Genomic DNA, 24,807 nt, shown 5'->3' on the forward strand with positions numbered 1-24,807 from the left:
AATATACAACTCGTCACACACTACAAATCAAACATTTCCTAAAAGGGGTTGTCCACTTTAAAAGAAGAAAAACTTTTTTTTTAAATTCGTTTATTAAACAACAAAGAAAGAAATTAAAACATACACATTTTGCATATGACCAAATCAGCATATACTCGCTCATCATAATAGTTATGGAAAACAGTGAGTGTATACAATGACATACTTGGTCATACAGAACTCGAAATATTACAGTACATCTAAAGTACCTAGCCTATCCTTAAAATAGAACACTAAAACTATAGAAAAGAAAACCTTTGTTCATAGGGTGTTACCAAACAAACTGAGCGTTACACATCCTTCCAGGGTTCCTCACCTACCTCTCCGCCGCTGCCCTGTTTTTTGTTGATCGGCTGCAGTGGTGATGTCACAACAACAGTACTGCAGCCAATCACTGAGGTTAGTGGTTCTATCGATGACGACATTAGAGTTGAGTGAATTTGATCGTGGACCTGCTTTTTCAGCATGCTATAGCGCTTTCCGAATAATCTAGAGAGGGAACCCGGATACATGGAGAGCGCCGGCTGATCAGCAGTCTGGTGCCGCAGCTGCATGTGTCGCGGCTGTGTCACAGCACATGCATGGAGAGCCCAACACACAGGCCCTCCATGCATGTGCTGTGACAGTGACACAGCTGTCACCCATGCAGCTGCAACACTGGACAGCTGTTCAGCCGGCGCACTCCATGTATCCGGGTTCCCTCTGCAGAAAAACTTTTAATAGCTGCTGAGTACTGAGCGGCGCTGTGTACTAGTCATACAGGAGGGTCTCCAGCAGCTTCTTCCGCCCGCTGAAAGGGACTGACAAGCCTTTGCTGCATATGTGTATAAACAGAGACTTGTCAGTCACTGGAGGGGAGAAGCCGTGGGAGAAGGCAGATGTGCAGTACCCGGCCGCGGCCACTAGTCCATCAACAGAGCTGAGCAGTTCCGGTCGACATTGTGAATTACTGGTTGGCGGGGGTGCCTGCCGCTGTGACGCCTGCCACTCCTGCCTGAGGGATTCCTGCTCTCCTGTCTTTATGTAGCACATTTTCAGGAGCAGCAGCAGCAGCATGAAGAACATTAGAATCATAGAATCGTAGAGTTGGAAGGGACCTCCTGGGCCATCTGGTCCAACCCCCTGCTCAAAGCAGGATTCGCTAAATCATCCCAGTCAGATGTCTGTCCAGCCTCTGTTTGAAGACTTCCATTGAAGGAGAACTCACCACTTCTCGTGGCATCCTGTTCCACTCATTGATCACTCGAACTGTCAAAAAGTTTTTTCTAATATCTAATCTGTGTCTCCTCCCATTAAGTTTCATCCCATTGCTTCTAGTCTTTCCTTGTGCAAATGAGAATAAAGTTGATCCTTCTACAATGTGACAGCCCTTTAGATATTTGTAGACAGCTATTAGACATCAGTACTGAGCAGTGTAGCTGTGAATCCAGATACTGCTTGAGGAAAAAAAAACTTTGTGGAAGTAGCATCACCTTCTCTGTCTGTCTGTACCTATTTTACTCAGCAAAGTGGCTGTCAGCTTAGGATAGGCCATCAATGTTAATGTCACAGACAACCCCTTTAATTGTGCTGAGCTGCAATATCAGACACAACCCTTTTAATTATGGGTAACCAAAAGATGTATAGAATACTAGAAGACTTTATATTTCCAGGATTTGTTTCCATTTCTAGGAAATTGCTTCTTTCATTGCATCCTTTGATCTATTATTTTATTTTCCTGCAGCATTCCGTACGGATACCGTCTGTTAGTTCCCTGGTGACACGATCCCGGGTAACACGCAGCATCGGCTCCGCGCATAGTAACGATTCGCAGTCAGTACGGTGCTACATATCAAAAGGTCTTAAGTGGAACTCGTGGCGTTCAATACGTCTCACAATAAGACCGAGCCTCAATGCTATAGATTCTGCCCGGAGCTCCGGAAGGGTCTATGTGTATATGAATCCTCTCCTGCTGGGATATAGAGCTGCAGATCGCATCGCCGTCCATCAGGATCGCTCCCAAAGCTTTTCATCAGGTTGTCAAGTTGACCACATACGGTTCTCAGGCGAAGGTATAACCGTGGCTGCCTATAAATATTTTTCATGGCCGTCACAAAATGAAGATGAGTCCTTTTCGTATTTCTAGGTCACTGGTCTTTATAGTGGTGGAGGTTTCCTAGCATAGGGATCCAAGAGCCAAATATCATTAATGACATCTATGGTGACGGGAGAACCCGAAAAACTAATTGTAGGGTCACAGGGCGGTGGACAACTTCATGGCAATGCTGGACCACATCATAGCGGAGCTTTCTAGCACCAGGTGAGTGCAGGTTTATAGCAGCGGAGGTGCGGACAGGTTTTGATATCCAAGTGTGATGTGACAAAGCATCGGACTTGGACCAATGTTATTCTATGGGGCCGTGCACATGTCTCATTTTGCCTTTGTCTGAGACTGTTCAAGGAAAAAAACTGATACACGTCCGACATTCAGATCGCACTCAACCATGCAGATCATTGAGTCCGTGGAAACCATCAGACTTCACTCGGATGGCATCGGAGTGAAGTCCGATTTTCACACACTAACAGAACGGAGAAGATGGAGTTCCTCCATCTTTTCCTCATCTGAGAGAATCAGATCGCACCATTGCTGACAGTCATTTGCATAATTGATCCGATTTTCTCGGATGATAAAAAAAAATACGCTCGAGTGACGCTCTCCTCATAGTAATACTGGAGCAAAGCATCAAAGGAAAAGTTGTGCAAGATCATCGCAACAACGGTGGACAGTCTTTATAGCAACACATTTAGATAACTTTATAGCATAGGGATCCAAGAGGCAAGTATCATTTATAACCTTCTGTAGGCGTGAATTGGAGCCACCTAGAAACGGATTGTCAGCTCACACAGCCATTAGGGATACAGGAATGTAACGCTTTCCCTTTAAATGTGTTTGTATGGTCGACTGAACGTTGTATCTAAGGCCTTTTTCACACCAGTTTTTTCACGTCAGTCATAATCCGCCAATTTTTGAAAAAAACGGATCCGCCAAAAAAGGGGCGGATCCGTTTTTTCCCCCCATAGACTTACATCATTGGCGGATCTTGACTGACGGTCGTCCGTCACCCCCGTTTTTTGATGGATCCGCCAAAATTTTTCTGGCTCCCGGGCGGATGAGACGGACACTGCAATGTTTTTCCTCTTGACGGTCTGCTATTTTCATGTGCACATGCCCGGAATCTCTCTCTCCTTTAAAAATCAACCTTAGCCGGATCCGTCAAAACAACGGTCCGGTGCCACACGTTGCTGTCAATCCGCCGATTTCCGCCATTTTCGCGGATTACTACTGATCTGAAAATCGGAGGTGTGAAACAGGCCTAAGCTGCTGATAACTTCGTAGGTTTCAAGGTTTGATGAGCGCTTCCCTGTAGTGCACCGGTGCGGAAACGGCATCTGTCACAAGGCGCAGACTTTCACGGTGTGGCAGGGGACCGCCGTAACAAATCAGGGCATGTGTGTGTGTATATATATATATAAAGACAGGAGAGGCTCCTATGCTAGAACACTCTACGGGCTGTTTGCAACCCAATAGCTCCTCATGGTGCACAATTCCACCAGCTTTGGAGGTAGATGTGGCCCCAGTACCTCTTGGGCCCCTGGGATGCACCAATAATATGTCTGCCTCAATGTGTATATGTATAAATAAGTATATATTATGCATGGCACGAGGACGGCCTCCGAGCATGCAGGACACTTTAGGAGGAAGGACAATGAATAGCGATGGCACCAGGGCAGGGGAGGACATTCTGTTGATGCATCCTGGGGCCCGAAGTGTAATGGGGGCCACTTATACCTCTAAAGCAGGTGGAGTCGTTTGCATTATGAGGAGCTATTGGACTGCAAACGGCCCATATACTGTTATTGCGCAGGCGCGCTCTGCGCACCCAGAATGGCACAGGAGGTTCTGCGCCAGCATACATTTATGTGACGACCACAAGAGAAAATAACCAGCTTGGTGGAAATAATAGAACAAACTCCATGAAAAAGGGAGGAAGAGGGAGAAACACAGTAGGAGAGATGCAGAAATGTTGCTGTTTTCTAATAAGTGTTTCTTTTCCCACCCAAGAGCCGTATTCACAGATGTATTGCTGAATATTGTCCTTCACTCTACTGCTCTCTAGTAAGTGTTCATTTCACCTTTAGAGCTGGATTCACAGCTACACTGCTTAGTGTTTGTAAATAGTGTGCTGTTGCTAATTGTGAACGTGTGCTACATACTGTAGAGACAGGACAGCAGGAATCCCTCGTGTCTGTGTATGCTGTGTATGGAGACCTCATAACAGCTACTCTCCATCCACTAGCTCAGAGACAACTGAAATCAAAGGGAAAGTCTGCACAAGGAAAACTGTTGAATAATGCAGGGTACAAGTCACATAATGATCAGAAATAGTTTAAATCCTCATGTATATACACATAGGACGGCTTATTCTGAACAATCACCTAAAATGACAGCTGCACTTTAAATAATACAACCCACAATGGTCCAGGCTTGTATACAAGGTTTAGTTAGGGCAGTCTCATGAAATTTGGATTTGCTCCTGTCTTGCTCTCGCCCCAGAATCTCATTTTGTCCCTTTACTTGTTTCCGTTTTTGAAAACCGTCTCATGCTGATCTCTTCAATATTCTCTTCTTTTCTAATCTCAGAGCGGTAAATATCTGACCTTATCTAATCTCGCCATATTGCGCCTCGGCGCTGTGTAACCTTTACGGGTGGTCGTATAACATCAGAGGAATAGAAAGGATTGAGGGACACCGGCGTCATAGCTGATTGTTGCCGAGATCTTCTATTTATTTACATGACATCTGCTTCTGTATGACGGCATTCTATAGGGTTCCATAGGGCTCACATCATTTATTTGTATCACTCTGTCTTGTGGGGGGAGAGGGATGTGCTGCCTCTGTTCCCCTAGACTTTCTGAAACCATCACCTTTCTTCTGTATGTTGGGACCTGCCCGACTGGCAAGGACAATGGAAGCATGGAATCTTTTTATAGATATTTCCAGTAGGAATGACCCTAATTTCTTGGGAAATGCATCGACTGATACAGACATTCTTGTAAAGTTTCCGGATCCACTTTTGTTGCGTGAATTTATTTTACTCATGCATAAAATATCGCATATTATCCTACATGGAGTGAGAGCAGCTTTTAATAAATGAGTCTGCGGCTCCGGTAAGACCGCGGGGATTTCCTTCTGCAGGAACGCTGCCAGCTCTGCGGGGCATTCTATGGTAATACCATTCATTTTGTCCATGGGCAGGGCTGAATGATGGGTTTCCATTGGTTCTTCACATTGTAACCCTTTCATGCACATCTGTCTCCAGAGATTCCAATACTTTTTTTTTTCTTTTCTTCTTAACCAACTGGCTCGTCTACAGTCACCTCACTCATTAAGCATTTCCGCACATACATCCATTCACAAGGTAACCAAGGAAACAGAAACTACGGTAACCAAGATGAGGAATGGGATGGGTTGGGGGAGTAACGGCGCCTGTGGTCTGCTGTTTTTTATGACTTGTGTTTAGGGTCAAAGTTATGGCGGTGGGACAGTGCCCTCACCCTCCGCCCTGCGCAGAAACCACACAGGGGACACTTGTCTGATCCTGTATATGGATAGGATGTGATATATATATATACTGCACATATACCAGGATGTATCTGACAGGACCACGTATGGAGAACTGCGCCCCTCTGATTGTCAGCCTGACCCCTCTGTAGTATCTGCTGAGAATGGAGACTCTGGAGACAAGAACAACTGTAGATTCTTCAGATTCTCCACAATCTGTACCAAAAGTAACAACAGATACAAAATTATGAATGAACTTGGAGAAATAGACAGCATGAGTGCAGAGGAAAAGGAGCACGGAGGGAAAAGGAGCGCAGAGAGAAAAGGAGCGCGGAGAGAAAAGGAGCATGGACAGGAAAGGAGCACAGAGAGAAAGGAGAGCGGAATGGAGAGGAAAAGGGGCACAGAATGGAAAAGGAGTACAGAGAAGAAAGGGAGCGCAGAGAGGAAAAGGAGCGCAGAGAGGAAAAGGAGCACAGTGAGGAAAAGGAGCGCGGAGAGGAAAGGTGCATGGACAGGAAAGGAGCACAGAGAGAAAGGAGAGCGGAAAGGAGAGGAAAAGTGGCACAGAATGGAAAAGGAGTACAGAGAAGAAAGGGAGCGCAGAGAGGAAAGGGAGCGCAGAGAGGAAAAGGAGCACAGTGAGGAAAAGGAGCGCAGAGAGGAAAGGTGCATGGACAGGAAAGGAGCACAGAGAGAAAGGAGAGCGGAAAGGAGAGGAAAAGTGGCACAGAGAGGAAAAGGAGCATGGAGAGGAAAGGAGCATGGACAGGAAAGGAGCACAGAGAAAAAGGAGTGGAAAAGGAGCACAGAGATGAATGGAGCACAGAGAGGAAAGGAGTGAGGCGAGGAAAGGGAGTACAAAGAGGAAAAAGAGAGCAGAGAGGAAAAGGAGCGAAAAGAAGAAAGGGAGCACAGGGAGGAAAAAGGGTGCAGGGAAGAAAGGAGAGGAAAAGCAGTGCATAAAGGATAAGTAGCACAGAGGGGAAAGAGAGTGTACAGAGGTAAAGGAGCACAGAAAGTAAGGAGTGCAGAGAAGAAAGAAGAGGAAAAGGAGCACAGAGAGGAAAGGGAGCACAGAATGGAAGGGTGCACAGTGAGGAAAAGGAACACAGAAAGGAAAGAGCACTCAGAAGAAAATGAGCACAGAGAGGAGAGGAAGCACAGAGAGGAAAGGGGAAATAGAAAGGAAGGGGAACGCAAAGAGGAAACAAAGTGCACAAAGGAAAAAGCGCAGAGAGGAAAAGGAGCACAGAGAGGAAAGGGAGTACAAAGAGGAAAAGGAGCGAAAAGAAAGAGCACAGGGAGGAAAAAGAGCGTGCACCGAGGAAAGAAACCATGACAAGCAAGTGTTAGGCATCAAGTTTCCCCTACTACACAGGGGGAATCTCAAGCCATGTCCTCTGCGGTCTCCCATTCCTCTGCGGCCGCAGAGATTCCTGCTCAGCGGAGGTGTCGGTCCAGACGACTTGCCCAGGCTAATGCTAGGTGTCTGATTGCTCCTTTAGGCTCTGCTGTAACACCATGCTTGAATCAGCAGCAAGCAGACACTCCAGGGCCTGTCCTGTATTTTGCCTACTGAGCATGCCCATGGGACGACCTCTCATTGGAGGTCGGAGGTCACATGCGCAGGTCCCGTTCCTGCTCGGATTGGTCCACTACTGGGAAGGTCCTGGAAGGACGCCACTATGAAAGAGCCGCATGGCGGCTCGGCCATGTGCTAGTATAGATCCTAATATTCATGGTGTGTGTGTGATGATGGATGCATGCATCTGGTGACTAAACCCCTACCCTTGGTTGTGTTTGTTGTTAGGGATTCGGAGTTAGAGTCTGTGCCAAAAGGTGGCTGTGCTCACGCCACTGTGCTCCAAGTCACAGCACTCTTCTTAGCGCCATATTGTGCCCTTCAGCACAAGTCAACTCAGTACAGTACCGCAGTAAGTAGCTGCAACTGCCAGTGCGGCGCTGTGCGCAAGTCATGCGCTTTCCGTGCCCTGGTCAGGGAGGTTAGTGGCGTCCGCCAGAGCGGTGCAGTCTACACTGAGTGCGCTTTTACTCCAGCTATTGTCCTGCTGGCACCGCAGCTGTGGTGCCGAGCACTAGCGTGTCTAGAGGGACTCTAACCCAGTGTCTCGGGCAGAGTCCTGTGACTATACGCTAACGCTCACACTGCCGAGCTCTGTGACTACAAACAGGCTACGGCATTTATTATTTGGCGGTTGTGCGGCTCTGTGAGGTGAGTCCGCCTCTGTACACACTGGGTGAGGTTAACCCTGTGTGTCCCTTTATTATACCGCCATATCACGTCCGCCATTACCGAGCAGCAGTTAACACCCCTGCACGGTGGACCCCGGGCTGCGAACGCACCTAAATACCATCTTTATTATTTGGTGCGTTCCGCCAGCCCTAACAGCAAGTCATCCAATTGTTTGATTTCCTTTTTGCAACTTGTCTGCTGCAGTCATAGTACCCTCGGTGTCTCACTGTGACCCCCAACTCACTTGTTTTACACTGCGCTATAGCTATGACACCTACAAAACTTTTAGTCACATGACAGGTAGCCCTTATTTGTCAATCTATTCATCTAGCAAAACTACAAAATACTTATTACTAGTTGCACAAACTATATTAATAAGGATATCTGCTTGTTGTCAGTGAATGAATGCCACAAACTACACCCCTGTTGGTCATCAGGACATTCAGTCTAGGTGCGTCTAGATGGAGTACATTAGAAAGTGTGAGCCCATCTAGGGGAGCAGCGCAGTTTGTCAAGGTCAGGATGAGACGTGGCTCATATTTCAATTATGTAATGGCCCCTACTCCTCTTTCCACTCCAGGTTACGCAGACTAGAAAGATAGCTATATAATGAGGGACGACTGTATCGGATAGCCCAGGGAGCTTCATAGTAAGTGTTGCATTTTCGGTATTGTGATTTCATAGAAATGGAATGAATGTTCACTATTTTCTCTACAGTATGCATGCAAAAAGTTCTCTGCTAAATAATTTTGTAATATATCCATATAGCTGTATTTTTTTTAACACCTTGTTCCAAATCCCCTGCATAAATGCAGGTATGATGATAATTTGTCTGCCTACAGTCACCACTAGAGGGAGCTGCCTGTGTTCATGTATACATTGAGCTCAGTTATGATGCAATCTGCTGTGAGCTCCCTCTAGTGGTTATTGCAGATATTTAATATAACTTTATCGATGTGTGAGTTAGAAAAACTATATTGGACATCTATAAAATGTTTAACAGAAATTAAAACTCTCATGTTTCCACTTGTTGTTAAAAGGTGGAAATTCACTCTAAGGCCGGGATCACACACAGCGAGATACGGCCGAGTCTCGCAGGTTAAAACCAAGCTCTGGCGCCGGCACTCCGGAGTTGAGCGTGCAGCCGCACAGCAATATATGGAGCTGCACGCTCCGCTACGGAGTGCCGGTGCCAGAGCTTGGTTTTAACCTGCGAGACTCGGCCGTATCTTGCTGTAGTGTGACTCCGGCCTAAGATCGTCATACATATTAACTAATCCAGAATTACTGCAACTCTTGATCTTCCTCTCACAAAACTCCCCCTTTTGAATTGATCCTGAATGTAACTAGCCAGTACGATGATGCCTCATCATCTCTATCGGCCACTCTGTCTCTGACTACCATCTTACCTGTGCTCTGTCATTCTGCTAATGATCTAAGACTAATATCCTCCGTAATACAATTGTTCCGTCTCCAAGACTCTTCTCGTGCTGCACCTGTTCTCTGGAATGCACTACCCCAGACAATCAGGTTTATTCCCAGTGTTCATTGTTTTAAAAACATACCCTAAAAACACCTCTTTTTAGGTATGTCAATCACATCAAATCAGTACGTTTTTTTAATTTCTTCTTTCCTACACTCTACACTCAGTAGCACTTAATATCTGTACAAACACAGAATCGGGCTGGTAACTAGTTCATGCATCTTCACATGACCCTTATTTGTAATATAGTTGGCCGGTAAAATACAAGCACTTTTTTAATATATTTTATTATATAATATTTTACTTTCCATATCCTGAACGCCCATATCCCCATGTTCACCCCCATAGAATCCCCATGTGCACCCCCATAGAATCCCCATGTGCACCCCCATAGAATCCCCATGTGCACCCCCATAGAATCCCCATGTGCACCCCCATAGAATCCCCATGTGCACCCCCATAGAATCCCCATGTGCACCCCCATAGAATCCCCATGTTCACTCCCCATAGAATCCCCATGCTTACCCCCGATAGAATTCCCATGCTCACTTCCATAGAATCCCCATGCTCACCCCCACAGAATCCCCTTGTTCACCCCCACAGAATCCCCATGTTCACCCCCCACAGAATCCCCATGTTCACCCCCCACAGAATCCCCATGTTCACCCCCCACAGAATCCCCATGTTCACCCCCCATAGAATCCCCATGTTCACCCCCCATAGAATCCCCATGTTCACCCCCCATAGAATCCCCATGTTCACCCCCCATAGAATCCCCATGTTCACCCCCCATAGAATCCCCATGTTCACCCCCCATAGAATCCCCATGTTCACCCCCCATAGAATCCCCATGTTCACCCCCCATAGAATCCCCATGTTCACCCCCCATAGAATCCCCATGTGCACCCCCATAGAATCCCCATGTTCACCCCCCATAGAATCCCCATGTTCACCCCCCATAGAATCCCCATGTGCACCCCCATAGAATCCCCATGTTCACCCCCACAGAATCCCCATGTTCACTTCCATCGAATCCCCATGTTCACCCCCATATTCATACACATTAAAAATAAACCACACACGTACTCACCTTGGTCCTGTTCCCAGGCGCCCTGCTTCTGCTGCTGTCTCCTGCGCTGACTCTCCGGCGGTACACAGCTGACGTGATGAGATGACGTCATCCCGTCAGCTGTTTCACACGCTGATTGGTGGAGAAAGTTTCCGGAGGTCTCGCCTCCACCAATGCTGACTGTGGGAGACAGGGAGCGGGCAGGCAGGCACGGTGTCACCCGCGGACCTCAGGTTTCCAGCCCCACGGCTGTCTCGGGATGGGGGCCGAACTTTGACAACCAGAGGACTGGATGTAGCCCGCGGGCCGCACTTTGCCCAGGTCTGCACTTAGCTTATGGACTCCCCCTAGTGGTGACTGCAGTCAGCTACAATTTGAACCTTGGGGTGTGAAGAGTAAAACGTTAGTTATATTATAGCTCTGAATCAGAAACAAAACAGAGCTTTGACTGCTGTAAAAATAAATTAAGACATTATTTATCATAACATGCTGCATATAAGAATAACATGCCATAGATTTACATTGTAATTAAAGAGGTGTTCTCAAGTTTGAAAGTTAGCTCCTATACAAAGGATAGAGGATAACGTTCTGATCGCTGGGGGTCCGACTGCTGTAGCTCCCACTAGCTCTGGGGATCCCCGTCTGAATGAAGCAGAGGTAAATCATGAGCACAGCCTCTCCATTCATTCATACCATTGCCGAAGATCAGCCGAGCAATATCCTGTGCACCCATGACCGACCTTTGCTCCATTCATCTGGGGCTCAAGAGCCCCGATTCTTGAGATCAGTGGGGGGGCCACAGTGGTCGGACCCCCAACGATTGGAAAATTAACCCCTATCCTGTTGATCGGGGATAACTTTTAGATTGAGAGCCCCCTTCAAGTTACAAAGATTTTCCTATATTTGACAGCTCCGTAAGAGAATGTGTCATAGCATGTATTTAGTTAAATGACCATAATGTACATTTTTGTCTTTAACTAATGCAAAGAGCCACATGAAGTGTCCTCCAGGCCGTGCTTTCCCTACAGAGATGGTTATTTTGAGACTTCCTTTGTTTCCCATGGGCCTTTAAGATGCATTGAAGCCCCTCATAAGTGCACAATTAATACAGATAGAAAGCACTCCAGGAACTCAGCCAAGTCCTCCTCTGCCATCTACTCAAAGCATAGTGATAAGCACCTAGAAGAATGTCGCTTTTATCGTTAAAGGAGTATTCCCACAATTGAAAGGTGTCCTCTATCCCTTGAGTCCAGTCTTTAGTGGAGCGTGGGTGCACTGCTTACGCTCGAACTTTGCTCCATTCCTTAACTGAGAAAAGCAAATGCGCCACTTTGCAATTTGCAGCAGTTCCATAGAAGATGAACGGAGTCGAGCTTCAACATGTGCACATCTGATCGGACGCCTTGTAACTTATAGCAGATAAACTGTTAATGATGGGACTAACTCTTTAATTCAGTGTACATACAGTGGTGTGAAAAAGGGTTTGCCCCCTGCCTGATTTCCTATTCTTTTGCATGTTTGTCACTTTAATACTTCAGATCACCAAACAAATGTAAATATTAGGGGAAAATAACACAAGTAATCACAAAACGCAGGTGTGTCAGTAATCAGGAAGGTGTGTGACTAGGGAAATTGAACTCAGCTTCCCAAAGACATAATAAACCACTATTAATTTATGTTTTGGTGTATGGGGGGGAGCAATCACTTTTTCGCACAGGGCCCTTTAGGTTTGGATATTTTTTTCCCCTTAATAAGAAAGACTTTCATTTATAAACTGTTTTTTTGTGATTCCTTGTGTTATCTTTGTCTGAAACATTTAAGTGTGACAAACATGTAAAAGAATAGGAAATCAGGGAGGGGGCAAACGCTTTGTGTTCACACACAGCACTCCAAAACTTTTGTGGACTTTTAACAGCCATTTTTTTACATACTTCCTACGGATAAAAAAGCCGCGTTTCTTCTGCACCAAAATCCACAATGGCAATCTACTTCGATCATTGCATACCATCACTTTTTTTTTGCAGGCAAACAGCTATCAAGATCAGCCGCACGGTTTTGCATAAATTAAGAAAATCTGAACTTTCTTCCAGCAAGGACTCGCAACGCCGGCTGTGTCCGATGGGAATATCTGTGCAGTTATGAGCCAAGGAGGTCGTGCCAGGATGAGGTTTCTAAACGTTCACTGTGAAGTTCAGCTTTGGCGCCGACATAGACACAAATGGAGTACATGACGGTGACTCCTGATCACTGGTTCTGTGATGGGCAGGTGAAGTGAAGCACAAACCCTTTCTGGGAGCCCAGATGTTTCCCTGCACGTAGCTCAGGGAAAGTGTCCCAATTTCATCCTACAGTTCTGGGGCAGACAGAGCACAGCAATTAATCAACACCTCTGATGGGGCGACCTTCATTTGTCTTTCTGTGAAATGGTTGCTTCAGTTCGTACGGTCTGCACAAAAGCAGAAAAAAACCTCATTCCTGTGCACGGGGACAGCTTTCAAGAACATTCACTGCTTAACCTTTTATCAGCAATGAAGTGTGAGCTCTTCAGCGAGATGATCCAGGTGACTCCATAGATCCATATTTTGCATATTTAAGATACATATTAAACATACCAGATCTACTTTGGATTTTTGGATGGAAAATCCACCATGAAGCACAGCAAACTGGATGGAGGTTATATCGTGTCCCGTGATTTGGGACATATTTCGTTGCTACGAAATAAGGTTTGCCCTCTTTATAAGTTCCTCTCTCCCTGTGTGTCTCTGATGTAACTCCGATGTCAGTAACCCCTCGCTTCTTCCCCATTCACCGTCTATCAACCATCTTAGAAGCTCATGTGTTTGAGGTCCTGTTTCTGAAAAGTCTTTTTTACCTGCTGTATGTGTGCATATCTTCAAGAATTCAGGTGGAAAGTAAACCTCCTTCTGTAATCTTCATACGTGCCTCCTGCAGTCGAGTTAAAGCTATCTGAGGGCAGCTTAAAAGAGACAGCCTAGAAATGATGAGAAAATGGAAACGGTCTTAGGAGCGCAGGAAAAGACTCAGACAAGAGATGAGGTTAAACCACAACGCGTTTCGACGGAGGATCCGTCTTCATCAGGTGGACGTTTCCATTTTCTCATTGCTCCTATCCTCCATTGGAGGTTTTCGGCTGGAGCTGCGGTGGAGACCTGACATTTTTGTCTGCCCCTGGGTTGCTTCCTAAGCGCTCCTCTATGACCGCTTATCACTGACTCTTAGCCTAGAAATGATGCCTCACAGCGCCCTACGCTTACAGCTTAGCCATGGAGTCAGAATAGGATACGTAAATTGTTCAATGTATGATGAAAAAAGAAGAAAAATGCAGCACTCACCAATAGAGCTGAAAAACTGTGCGTCTTTATTTCACATGAATTCCATCAACAGGTGTGTGGACATGCAGGACGTTAGAGGAATGCTAGGGGAGGGAGGTGCCGGACACAGACGTAAATTGTTCACAGAGAAATTGACCAAATTGCGTCTATAAATTCAGTGTTTGGACACATCTTGGCACTCTCGGGTATTTACTGCAGTCACAGCGGCTTGAACCTGTTCACATTGGTTCCAGTCTGTTAGTAGTTGCTCGTCAGACTGTGGTTTTATTTTTTTTATGCGTGCATATATAGGGGATTGTATATGTGTGCATATATATATATATATACAGTGGGGAAAAAAAGTATTTAGTCAGTCAGCAATAGTGCAAGTTCCACCACTTAAAAAGATGAGAGGCGTCTGTAATTTACATCATAGGTAGACCTCAACTATGGGAGACAAACTGAGAAAAAAAAATCCAGAAAATCACATTGTCTGTTTTTTTTTTTCATTTTATTTGCATATTATGGTGGAAAATAAGTATTTGGTCAGAAACAAGCAATCAAGATTTCTGGCTCTCACAGACCTGTAACTTCTTCTTTAAGAGTCTCCTCTTTCCTCCACTCATTACCTGTAGTAATGGCACCTGTTTAAACTTGTTATCAGTATAAAAAGACACCTGTGCACACCCTCAAACAGTCTGACTCCAAACTCCACTATGGTGAAGACCAAAGAGCTGTCAAAGGACACCAGAAACAAAATTGTAGCCCTGCACCAGGCTGGGAAGACTGAATCTGCAATAGCCAACCAGCTTGGAGTGAAGAAATCAACTGTGGGAGCAATAATTAGAAAATGGAAGACATACAAGACCACTGATAATCTCCCTTGATCTGGTGCTCCACGCAAAATCCCACCCCGTGGGGTCAGAATGATCACAAGAACGGTGAGCAAAAATCCCAGAACCACGCGGGGGGACCTAGTGAATGAACTGCAGAGAGCTGGGACCAATGTAACAAGGCCTACCACACTACGCCACCATGGACTCAGATCCTGCAGTGCCAGACGTGTCCCACTGCTTAAGCCTGTACATGTCCGGGCCCGTCTGAAGTTTGCTAGAGAGCATTTGGATGATCCAGAGGAGTTTTGGGAGAATGTCCTATGGTCTGATGAAACCAAACTGGAACTGTTTGGTAGAAACACAACTTGTCGTGTTTGGAGGAAAAAGAATACTGAGTTGCATCCATCAAACACCATACCTACTGTAAAGCATGGTGGTGGAAACATCATGCTTTGGGGCTGTTTCTCTGCAAAGGGGCCAGGACGACTGATCCGGGTACATGAAAGAATGAATGGGGCCATGTATCGTGAGATTTTGAGTGCAAACCTCCTTCCATCAGCAAGGGCATTGAAGATGAAACGTGGCTGGGTCTTTCAACATGACAATGATCCAAAGCACACCGCCAGGGCAACGAAGTAGTGGCTTCGTAAGAAGCATTTCAAGGTCCTGGAGTGGCCTAGCCAGTCTCCAGATCTCAACCCTATAGAAAACCTTTGGAGGGAGTTGAAAGTCCGTGTTGCCAAGCGAAAAGCCAAAAACATCACTGCTCTAGAGGAGATCTGCATGGAGGAATGGGCCAACATACCAACAACAGTGTGTGGCAACCTTGTGAAGACTTACAGAAAACGTTTGACCTCTGTCATTGCCAACAAAGGATATATCACAAAGTATTGAGATGAAATTTTGTTTCTGACCAAATACTTATTTTCCACCATAATATGCAAATAAAATGAAAAAAAACAGACAATGTGATTTTCTGGATTTTTTTTTCTCAGTTTGTCTCCCATAGTTGAGGTCTACCTATGATGTAAATTACAGACGCCTCTCATCTTTTTAAGTGGTGGAACTTGCACTATTGCTGACTGACTAAATACTTTTTTGCCCCACTGTATATATATAATATCTGTGTATATATACATATTTAATCTCAAAAGTAATATATTTCTCAAATATATGACAAACGGCTTTCGAAATAAAAATCCCCCGTCGTTTCCCAGTCAGAGAATTATATTCCATGCTATAAGTCCCTTTAGCACATGTCAAATCTCATTTACAAACAATGGAGCGCGATGAATAATTCAGGCCCCATTGTGTAATGCATTTTCATTTATTTAATCCTTTTATGCACTTAGAATAAAAGCGAAGGAAATATTCCCATCAGAGTATCCTAGTGACTCTGGCAGACGCACACATGCATGATTGGCTCCGTGCCCTAATGTAATCACTAATCCTGACATGCAACGCTCCATTTATAGCTCAGGCGTCATTTACGTCATTTTTTATGGCGTTTTTATTTTTTTTGTTTTTTTTTGGGGGGGGGGAGGGATCTTTTGCGTTTTTGAATGCAGCATCCTGAGGGTTTTCAAGCATTTTTCCAAAGGACAGCAAAAAAAAGTCACAAAAAAAATTAGAAGTTAGAGTGGGGGACTAGGGTATATGTAGCCCTGAATATCTAGGAGATAGTCACCAGGTGGTCACTATCATCAGTGGAGAAGCCCCCCACCATCAGGTGCATCTGCTAAATTGACTTTTATTTCCATAAGTGGTGCCTCATGAGCCGGGGCCCGGGGGACAGTACAGCCGCACCATGAAGTTCCCTCTCCGCCATATTGTAGACAGGCTTCTGCACGGCATCACACCAATAACACCAGCCTTTCACAGACTCTCCAATCCAAGCAGACATGGACAGCTCGACGACCAAAGCCGCCATTGTCTAAATCTGCCCTATAGAAAACAGGGGTGCTATTTTTTGGGGGAAAAAAATGGTAGATCTTACTTTCTACCCTAAGACACATGCAGACGAGAGAATGAAAAATCATCCGCGTTTCATTCAGAAAACTGTCAATCAGAAAATATTCATCAGATTTTGATCCATGTGCCATCTGTGTGTCCGTTTTTCACATCCGTGTGCCATCCGCTTTCATATTACTACATTAAAGCCTGTACATTTTCCAATACAGTTTCCGAGGTTTATAATTATAAATCTATGTGTGAGAATCGGACGTTGCTCTGATGTTCCGTGTGGGATCGCGTTTCTTTCTCGCACCCATGGACTTGTACAGTTGTGGCCAAAAGTATTGACACCCCTGCAATTCTGTCAGATAATATTCTTTGGTATTATCTTCATTTAATTTGTCTTAAATGAAAAAACACAAAAGAGAATGAAGCAAAAAGCAAAACATTGATCATTTCACACACAACTCCAAAAATGGGCCAGACAAAAGTATTGGCACCCTCAGCCTAATACTTGGTTGCACAACCTTTAGTCAAAATAACTGCGACCAACCGCTTCCAGTAACCATCAATGAGTTTCTTACAATGCTCTGCTGGAATTTTAGACCATTCTTCTTTGGCAAACTGCTCCAGGTCCCTGATATTTGAAGGGTGCCTTCTCCAAACTGCCATTTTTAGATCTCTCCACAGGTGTTCTATGGGATTCAGGTCTGGACTCATTGCTGGCCACCTTAGAAGTCTCCAGTGCTTTCTCTCAAACCATTTTCTAGTGCTTTTTGAAGTGTGTTTTGGGTCATTGTCCTGCTGGAAGACCCATGACCTCTGAGGGAGACCCAGCTTTCTCACACTGGGCCCTACATTATGCTGCAAAATTTGTTGGTAGTCTTCTGACTTCATAATCAGGGCCGTTTTTAGGGGGGATGGGGGGTGCGATCGCCCGGGGCGCCACCCAAGCCAGGGGCCACCTGCCTAGTGCCTAGCTGTCTGAGTCTGTCTCCCTACAAGCCCAGGCAGGCGCGCGATAACCCCCCTCCCTTTGAACTTTCATACCTTTGAGGATTGGATTGATGCAAAGGTAAGACACGTTTATCTAAGTTTATCTAAAGTATTCAGCATGCTAATGTTCCGGGGGGGCGCTTTTTCGATGTTCGTCCTGTTGGCAAAATTCCCTAGAAACTGCCCTGTTCATAATGCCATGCACACGGTCAAGCAGTCCAGTGCCAGAGGCAGTAAAGCAACCCCAAAACATCAGGGAACCTCCGCCATGTTTGACTGTAGGGACCGTGTTCTTTTCTTTGAATGCCTCTTTTTTCTCCTGTAAACTCTATGTTGATGCCTTTGCCCAAAAAGCTCTACTTTTGTCTCATCTGACCAGAGAACATTCTTCGAAAACATTTTAGGCTTTTTCAGGTAAGTTTTGGCAAACTCGAGCCTGGCTTTTTTATGTCTCGGGGTAAGAAGTGGGGTCTTCCTGGGTCTCCTACCATACAGTCCCTTTTCATTCAGACGCCGACGGATAGTACGGGTTGACACTGTTGTACCCTCGGACTGCAGGGCAGCTTGACCTTGTTTGGATGTTAGTCGAGGTTCTTTATCCAACATCCGCACAATCTTGCGTTGAAATCTCTTGTCAATTTTTATTTTCCATCCACATCTAGGGAGGTTAGCCACAGTGCCATGGGCTTTAAACTTCTTGATGACACTGCGCACGGTAGACACAGGAACATTCAGGTCTTTGGAGATGGACTTGTAGCCTTGAGATTGCTCATGCTTCCTCACAATTTGGTTTCTCAAGTCCTCAGACAGTTCTTTGGTCTTCTTTCTTTTCTCCATGCTCAAGCATCACATGATTTTGCGAACAGTGCCAATACTTTTGTCCACCCTCTTTTTTATGTTTGGTGTGGAATTATATCCAATTTGGCTTTAGGACAATTCTTTTTGTGTTTTTTAATTTAAGACAAATTAAATGAAGATAATAATACCAAAGAATTTGTGTTTGCAATCATTTTCAGGAAGAAGCTGAGTATTATCTGACAAAATTGCAGGGGTGTCAATACTTTTGGCCACAACTGTATGTTGAGTCTCATCACAGACTCAGTTGAGCGTAGCGCTTGCTGTGATTTTTTTTTTCTCGCGAACTCTCGGAACAAAACAAAAACACAGCCCTATGGAATAACATGGGTCAGCGTGACGTCCGATAGCACACATCCGATTTATTCAACCACAGAACTGGCTCATGAGGACTTTTCTAATGCCCTGAAGTGATCTCTTTGTAGTGACTGGTGGTCGTTTATTTGACTCACTCTCTATAATAGAAAAAAAAAGCAATCAATTGCTGACTGTATAATAAGTGAGCGAGTTGATGGCATAAAGTCATTACTTTTTCCAGTAAATGCTTCATTGACCTGATGAATTATGTGCCCGGCTCACACTGCGCCATTGAAAAAAATCTGTAGTCCATTGACTCAAATCAATGCACAAAGTAACAAGACAATCGCAGAATTATTATTATTATTTTTTTAAAAATTTTAAGTCACAGGACAGAAAAAATTAAGTCTTGTCCTTCAGAGTAAATGTGAATATCGACGTCTTGAAGACCATTTTTATCTAAATGTGCTGCTTAATATATAAGACGCTCGCAGCAGATCCATGGCTCATGAATGTGCCGCAATGTTCCATTGCAGTGGGCAGAGGTTCCGCCATCATGTGTTGTTTCACCCGTTGTATAACTTGCGCTTTCAGAAAACTTGTTCTCGGTGCTGAATCCTTAATTAATTGTCAAAATAAAGTGGAAGAAGAAAGACTCCAGCATCCGCCGTAAACCCTTCTGACCCTTTGATTCAACGATCAGCAATCAGCGGGGGTCTCAGCAGCCAGACCCCCATCAATCACAACTTCTGACCTGTGAAAAGTTTTAATCTTTCCATAATCATAACTGTATGGGAACTTGTATTTTTTTTTCGTGGGGTGAGCTGTATTATGTAATGGCAGCACCACAATTACACAGCAGTCACACCATCGTGTAGTGATAAAAAAACAAACAAAAAAAGATCAACTACTCCAAAACGGCAGCAATAAAATCAGAATTTTCATAAAAAAGACAAACTCTCACATAGATGTGTCCAAAATATCTACAACTGTTCTCGGAAATCAAAAAAATAAATTAAATTAAAAAATAATATATAATTTTTTTTTTCACACTTTTTTTTGTTTTCACAGAACAGTTTTAGATTATTTGGACACATCTATGTGAGAGTTTGTCTTTTTATGAAAATTCTGATTTTATTGCTGCCATTTTGGAGTAGTTGATCACTTTGTATTCCATTTTTGTGGAGGTAAGAGACAAAAGAGAACAATTCCAGCATTTTTTTTGTCTGTGTTTTGGACTAAATAATGTTTGTTTGTTTTTTATCTTAATCATGATTATTTTAATTACTGGGATATCAATTATCTGTCGGAGTATGAAGATGTCAGATTTGGGGATTTTCATTAGACTCCATAGAAATGATTGGTACCCAATTATTACATTGCAAGAGGCCCCAATTAGGTGACCCAACATCTGAAAGATTATACTTCCAGGATAAGTGTTATCTCCAAATCTTGTCATTGAAGATATATCTCATCTATAAAATATCCCTGTGCTATATATTTACTTTGGTTTGTATACAGACAGTGTTGTTAATGTGCAGCTAACGGGATACAAGACATATTGATTGTCTGCAATAGCCACTAGGGGGAGCTATTGAGGCAGTATGCCGTAAGCTCCTAAGCTCCCCCTACTGGTGACCACAGGTGGTCAGAACTTTAATATGTAGCTCTGTGCCTTCACATTGTGTTTGTAGCTCTGTATTAAAATTACAGCTCGGATTGTGATTGCTATAAACACATTAAATGGGACTTTTTATTTGTAATGATGTGATGATAAAAAAGGAGATTTGCATTAATTGTGTTCTAGCCCCCAATGTAAGACACGGCATTGTGTGCATTGCACCAAGTATCTCTTCAGTGACTCGCAAACAGCAACTCTGCTATTTATAGCTCCATTATAATGAACCCAGCATGCAGAGCGCAGTCCTCCTTCCCGAATGTTACTCTCACATATTCCTTCCTGACCGACTTGTCCTCTTTTGTTTAAATATAGCACAACACCTGTAGTCATTACCGTGATACCTAATTATGCTTCAATAGGACTGAAAAAATTCAACGATTGTTTCAGATCTTTACTTGAGTAAATATCTTTACCATAGATCCAAAGGACGCACTTTCCGGCAAGGTAACGATAACGACAGGGCAGAGAGGGATATCCTTGTATATGAGTAGAAAAGTCTCCTGAGATTAGATTTTTTTTTTTACCTTTGAAATGCTTTGGTGTAATAAAAAGCTTTATTTTATGCTACCAAGGATTCTTCAGGTACTGTGATCTCTCCATTAAAGCGATTGGATTAGGGGCTCATTTTATGAAGGTTTGCCCAGGACAACAGGGTTTTGTAAATCGTCCGATGCAAATTGAACAATCTGTGGGATCCCAGCAGTCAGTCTCCTGCCAGTCAGACATTGACGGCCTTACGACTGAGCATGGTTTATCAAATGTATAACCTCCTCCAAATATTAGACTAATGTCTCCTTGCTGCAGGTATTGGAAGCCGGTAGTGACCACCGAGGAAAGTACCGAGCAGGGACTTGCCCATTATTGGGCAGAAAGAGTTCTATTCAACTACCTCTTCTGTTATTTTTTTTTTCTTCTCGTTTTTCTGCATTTATAATTAAGAATGCGGTGAAAGTTAGTGAAGAATATTTACATTCAAATATTTTAATAGTTTTCTGATATTTTGTTTTCCCTACCATACTGCTTGCCCAAGCAACACTTATGCATCTAATTAATATATCGAACTATAGGGCAATGAGAAATGTTCTAACAAAAAAACAGTTTATTTGATTATTATCATGGAATTTTATATCTTTTGTGTTCCTAGACGTCATCTTTGCGGAAACTCCAGGCCAGGACTCGCTCTTGGGCATTTCTTTGGAAGTGGAAATAAAGATTATTTTGTAGACCAGGTTAGTAAAAGATGAATTCTCTCCTCTCTGTATCTATATGGATTACATCAGGATCATTTGTCAAAATGGATTGAATTAAATGCACAAGGCTAGAAAAGAAAAAGACCTGAATTTCTTCTAGAAACAGCGCCACTCCGTTCGCATAGATTGTGTCTGGTCTTGCAGGACACCCCTATTGACCGCTCTTGGACAGCACTGTCTTTTATCTACTCCTTAATTAGTTGCCTTAATTTCAATTGATGTGGAATGAAAAGTTGGAAGAAAAAAAAGCATATATTAAGTTAAAATCTTATGTCTATGGCCAAGTTTACTCGTTTACTCCCTGGAGATAGTGTGATTAAAAAGTGCCTCAAACTTTCCAGGGTCCGCTATGCCCCAGAGTTGACCATGACTTTAGCATGTAGATAATATGGACCCCTATTCCTCTTCTTCTCCCTCGCCTCCTCCTTTTGCAGTGATGAATTCAGCTACTAATTGACTGTATATCCTTGCAAAAGAATAAACAGTGCTAATTAATAAATACTCAACATAAGGAAGTCAATAATGGACATGCACAATTAGTACGGTAGTTAATGATGGCAAAAATCTTTTGCACATCTGTGTTTATCAATAATATCTTCTCCTCCTTGGTTAATTAGCTGCAGTATTTGCAGATCATTAGTGACCCTGCGCACAAGACCTCAAGGCAGCAGTGAGAGAGAGAACCTGAATAAACCTCATCAGCAGAATGGGGCTGTTAATGTTTCCTTAAAAAGGTTTCACAGGTTTTGAAAAATGTGATAAACTAATATATATGATATAATCGGTACTCGCCTGTTCAACCACCTACAGCTCCATTCCTGAGGCTTTGGTGATCCCTCAGTCTTTAGATACTTCCCTGCAGCAATGATGTCCCAAACATTCACATACCGACAGTAAAAAGGGATAAAGACTGTGGTGCGCCATGGAAATTTCTGTTTTTACTCTCCCCCATTCACAATATGATGTCCTCACAGTACATTCCCCCCACACACAGTATGATGTCTCCCCACAGTACATTCCCCCCACACACAGTATGATGTCCCCACAGTACATTCCCCCACACACAGTATGATGTCCCCACAGTACATTCCCTCCCACACACAGTATGATGTCTCCACAGTACATTCCCCCCACACACATTATGATATATTCACAGTACATCTCCCCCACACACACAGCATGATGTCCTCACAGTACATTCCTCCCACACACAGTATGATGTCTCCACAGTACATTCCCCCCACACACATTATGATATATTCACAGTACATCCCCCCACACACACAGCATGATGTCCTCACAGTACATTCCTCCCACACACAGTATGATGTCCCCATAGTACATTCCCCCACACAAAGTATGATGTCTCCACAGTACATTCCCCCACACACAGTATGATGTCCCCACAGTACATTACCTCCACACACAGTATGATGCCCCCATAGTACATTCCCTCCACACACAGTATGATGTCCCCACAGTACATTCCCCCACACTACATTTCCCCACACACAGTATGATGACCCCATAGTACATTCTCCCACACACAGTATGATGTCCTCACAGTACATTCCTCCACACACAGTATGATGTCCCCACATACAGTATGATGTCCCCACAGTACATTCCCCCACACACAGTATGATGACCCCATAGTACATTCTCCCACACACAGTATGATGTCCTCACAGTACATTCCTCCACACACAGTATGATGTCCCCACAGTACATTCCCCCACATACAGTATGATGTCCCCACAGTACATTCCCCCACACACAGTATGATGACCCCATAGTACATTCTCCCACACACAGTATGATGTCCTCACAGTACATTCCTCCACACACAGTATGATGTCCCCACAGTACATTCCTCCACACACAGTATGATGTCTCCACAGTACATTCCCCCATGCACAGTATGATGTCCTCACAGTACATACCCCCACGCACAGTATGATGTCCTCACAGTACATTCCTCCACACACAGTATGATGTCCCCACAGTACATTCCCCCACACACAGTATGATGTCCTCACAGTACATTCCCCTACACACAGTATGATGTCCCCACAGTACATTCCCCCACATACAGTATGATGTCCCCACAGTACATTCCTCCACACACAGTATGATGTCCCCACAGTACATTCCCCCACACACAGTATGATGTCCCCACAGTACATTCCCCCACATACAGTATGATGTCCCCACAGTACATTCCCCCACACACAGTATGATGTCCCCACAGTACATTCCCCCCACACACAGTATGATGTCCCCACAGTACATTCCCCCACACACAGTATGATGTCCCCACAGTACATTCCTCCACACACAGTATGATGTCCCCACAGTACATTCCTCCACACACAGTATGATGTCCCCACAGTACATTCCCCCATGCACAGTATGATGTCCTCACAGTACATACCCCCACGCACAGTATGATGTCCTCACAGTACATTCCTCCACACACAGTATGATGTCCCCACAGTACATTCCCCCACACACAGTATGATGTCCTCACAGTACATTCCCCTACACACAGTATGATGTCCCCACAGTACATTCCCCCACATACAGTATGATGTCCCCACAGTACATTCCTCCACACACAGTATGATGTCCCCACAGTACATTCCCCCACACACAGTATGATGTCCCCACAGTACATTCCCCCACATACAGTATGATGTCCCCACAGTACATTCCTCCACACACAGTATGATGTCCCCACAGTACATTCCCCCACACACAGTATGATGTCCCCACAGTACATTCCCCCACATACAATATGATGTCCCCACAGTACATTCCCCCACACACAGTATGATGTCCCCACAGTACATTCCCCCACACACAGTATGATGTCCCCACAGTACATTCCCCCACACACAGTATGATGTCCCCACAGTACATTCCTCCACACACAGTATGATGTCCCCAACAGTACATTCCCCCACACACAGTATGATGTCCCCACAGTACATCCCCCCACACACAGTATGATGTCCCCACAGTACATTCCCCCCACACACAGTATGATGTCCCCACAGTACATTCCCCCCACACACAGTATGATGTCCCCACAGTACATTCCCCCACACACAGTATGATGTCCCCACAGTACATTCCCCCACACACAGTATGATGT

General features: G+C 44.4%; 1 long non-coding RNA gene across 1 annotated transcript; it reads left to right on the forward strand.

Annotated features, from left to right (window-relative positions):
• Positions 1-7,391: 7,391 nt before the first annotated feature.
• LOC141046967 (uncharacterized) lies at positions 7,392-13,342 on the forward strand. Its single transcript, XR_012219704.1, has 3 exons — positions 7,392-7,578; positions 8,479-8,547; positions 12,475-13,342. It is a non-coding gene; the product is annotated as an uncharacterized lncRNA (long non-coding RNA).
• The last annotated feature ends 11,465 nt before the right edge of the window (positions 13,343-24,807 follow it).

This window comes from Dendrobates tinctorius, unplaced genomic scaffold (assembly GCF_039654945.1).
Source record: "Dendrobates tinctorius isolate UK_male_01 unplaced genomic scaffold, ASM3965494v1 ptg000124l, whole genome shotgun sequence".
In the NCBI taxonomy this organism is placed as follows: domain Eukaryota; kingdom Metazoa; phylum Chordata; class Amphibia; order Anura; family Dendrobatidae; genus Dendrobates; species Dendrobates tinctorius.